General features: G+C 41.5%; 1 protein-coding gene across 3 annotated transcripts in view; it reads right to left on the bottom strand.

The window, feature by feature from the left end:
- The window catches only part of MMS19 (MMS19 nucleotide excision repair homolog (S. cerevisiae)), a 43,644-nt gene that overhangs the window by 25,168 nt on the left and 15,568 nt on the right, over positions 1-2,908 (bottom strand). The gene's annotated exons all lie outside the window — the stretch shown is intronic.

Below are 2,908 nucleotides of genomic sequence, written 5' to 3'. Positions count from 1 at the left end.
AGTGATCTGCCTGCCTTGGCCTCCCAAAGTGCTGGGATTACAGGCTTGAGCCACCGCGCCCGGCCAAGTGTATACTTTTAACTACAAAAAAGAAAAATAAAAAGTATACGCTTTTGAATATACTTGTAATTTTCCATAATAAAAGTAAAAAACAAAAACAACCAGTGTAGTTTCAATTCATATTCAAAGAAATCAATGGTACAAAAATAGAATGGAAAGTCCAGAGACATAAATACATATGAGAATATGATTTTTAAAATCCTATTTCAGTTAATGGGAAAAATAAAGACTATTCAATAAACAGTGTTAGAATGACTGGGTAAACATTTGGAAAACAAACAAAAACAAACATTGGTTTTAAATCTTTCACCAAAATACCTTTTTTAAATATGAGAAAATTTCTAAGAACAAGATAAAATTCAGAAGCCATAAAAGATTGGTTTTAGGCCAGGCGTGGTGGCTCAAGCCTGTAATCCCAGCACTTTGGGAGGTGAGGAGGGCAGATCATGAGGTCAGGAGATCGAAACCATCCTGGCTAACATGATGAAACCGTCTCTGTCAAAAATACAAGAAATTAGCCTGGCCTGGTGGCATGTGCCTGTGGTCTCAGCTACTCAGAAAGCTGAGGCAGGAGAATCGCTTGAACCCTGGAGTGTAGTGGTGTAATCACGGTCTCTGAGGCTCAGGTGATCCTCCCACCACAGCCTCCCCAGTAGCTGGGACCAAAGGCATGTGCCACTACCCCTGGCTAAGTATTTTATATTTCTTTGTAGAGATGGGTTTCACCACGTTGCTGGTCTTGAACTCGTGGGCTCAAATGATTCTCCCATCTTAGTCTCCCAAAGTGCTGGGATTACAGATGTGAGCCACTGCGCCCGACCTAGATATAAACTTAACAAAAAAATGTGAAAATCTGAATGATGAAAACTTTATTTATTTTTGAGATGGAGTTTGCTTTTGTCACCCAGGCTAGAGTGCAATGGTGCGATCTCGGTTCATTGCAACCTCCAACTTCTGGGTTCAAGCAGTTCTCATGCCTCAGCGTCCCAAGTAGCTAGGATTTGCAGGTGTGTGCCACCACACCCAGCTAATTTTGAGATGGAGTCTCACTCTGTCCCCCAGGCTGGAGTGCAGTGGCGCGATCTCGGCTCACTGCAACCTCTGTGGTCCAGGTTCAAGTGATTCTCCTGCCTCAGCCTCTCGAGTACCTGGGATTTCAGGAGCCTGCCACTGTACCAGGCTAATTTTTTGTATTTTTAGTAGAGATGGGGTTTCACCGTGTTAACCAGGATGGTCTCAATCTCCTGACCTTGTGATCCACCCGCCTCAGCCTCCCAAAGTGCTGGGATTACAGGCATGAGCCACCGTGCCTGGCCCCAATTTTTGTATTTTTAGTAGAGATGGGGTTGTGTCATGTTGGCCAGGCTGGTCTTGAACTCCTGACCTCATGATCTGCCCGCCTCAGCCTCTCGAAGTGCTGGGATTACAGGCATGAGCCACTGTGCCTGGCCCTAATTTTTGTATTTTTAGTAGAGATAGGGCTTTACCATGTTGGCCAGGCTGGTCTTGAACTCCTGACCTCAGGTGATCCACCTGCCTCTGCCTCCCAAAGTGCTGGGATTACAGGCATAAGCCACTGCACCCGGATGATGAAAACTTTAAAGTACTAGTGAGATATCACTTCACATCTGCTAGGATGGCTATTATCAAAAAGACAAGAGATAACAAGTGCAGGTAAAGACAGAGAGAAAAGGGAACCTTTGTACACTGTTGGTGGAAATGTAAATCAGTGCAGCCATTATGGAAAACAGCATGGAGGTTCCTTAAAAAAATTAAAAATAGAACTACTGTATGATCCAACAATCCCACTACTAGGTACATATCCAAAGGAAATGAAATCAGTATCTGTAGAGATGTCTGTACTCCCATATTAACTGCAGCATTATTCACATTAGCCAAGATCTGGTAACAACCTAAGTGTCAACAGATAAATCAATAAAGAAAACATGACGTGTGTGTACACATATACAACAGAACACTATTCAGCTATTAAGAAAGAAAGAAATCTTGCCACTTTTTTTTTTTTTTTTTTTTGAGACAGAGTCTCTCTCTGTCACCCAGACTGGAGTGCAGTGGTGTGATCTCAGCTCACTGCAACCTCCACTTCCCGGTTTCAAGCAATTCTCCTGTCCAAGCCTCCCAAGTAGCCAGGATTACAGGCACATGCCACCATGCCCGGCTAATTTTTGTGTTTTTTAGTAGAGATGGGGTTTCGCCATGTTGGCCAGGCTGGTCTTGAACTTGTGACCTCAGGTGATCCGCCCACCTCAACCTCCGAAACTGCTGGGATTACAGGCATGAGCCACTGTGTCAGGCCAAAATTCTGCCACTTGGGACAATACAAATGAACCTGGATGAACATCTTGCTAAGCTAAATAAGCCAGATAGAGAAAGACAAATACAGTATCCTATGATCTCACTTATATGCAGAATCTAAAAAAAGTTTAATTCACAAAAGCAGAGAGTAGAATGGTGGCTGCAAAGTACAGAAGAAAATGGGAAGAAATTGGTTGAAGGGGTTTTTAAACAAGCACTAATGAGGATCTGAAAAAGAAACTTTATAGAAAGGCATCTCCTATCTTTGAAAGACTCAAGATAACAAATCTCCCAAATCAATCTATAATTTTAAGATAATCACCATAAAAACACTAATAGAATACTTTTGGAAACTAGATAAGCTTATCCTGAAATTAAAGTGATATATATATATATATATATAATATACATATATAATTAGATAAGCAAGTTGTGAAAAAGAGTAATAGAAAAGCAGGGAGAAGGTAGCCCTTCCAGATATTAAGAGATTATTATACGGTCACATTTTAAAAGTGTATACTTTTTTTTTTTT

Source organism: Colobus angolensis, unplaced genomic scaffold, assembly GCF_000951035.1.
Source record: "Colobus angolensis palliatus isolate OR3802 unplaced genomic scaffold, Cang.pa_1.0 Scaffold316, whole genome shotgun sequence".
Lineage (NCBI taxonomy): Eukaryota > Metazoa > Chordata > Mammalia > Primates > Cercopithecidae > Colobus > Colobus angolensis.
This window is presented reverse-complemented; position numbering and strand designations above follow the sequence as displayed.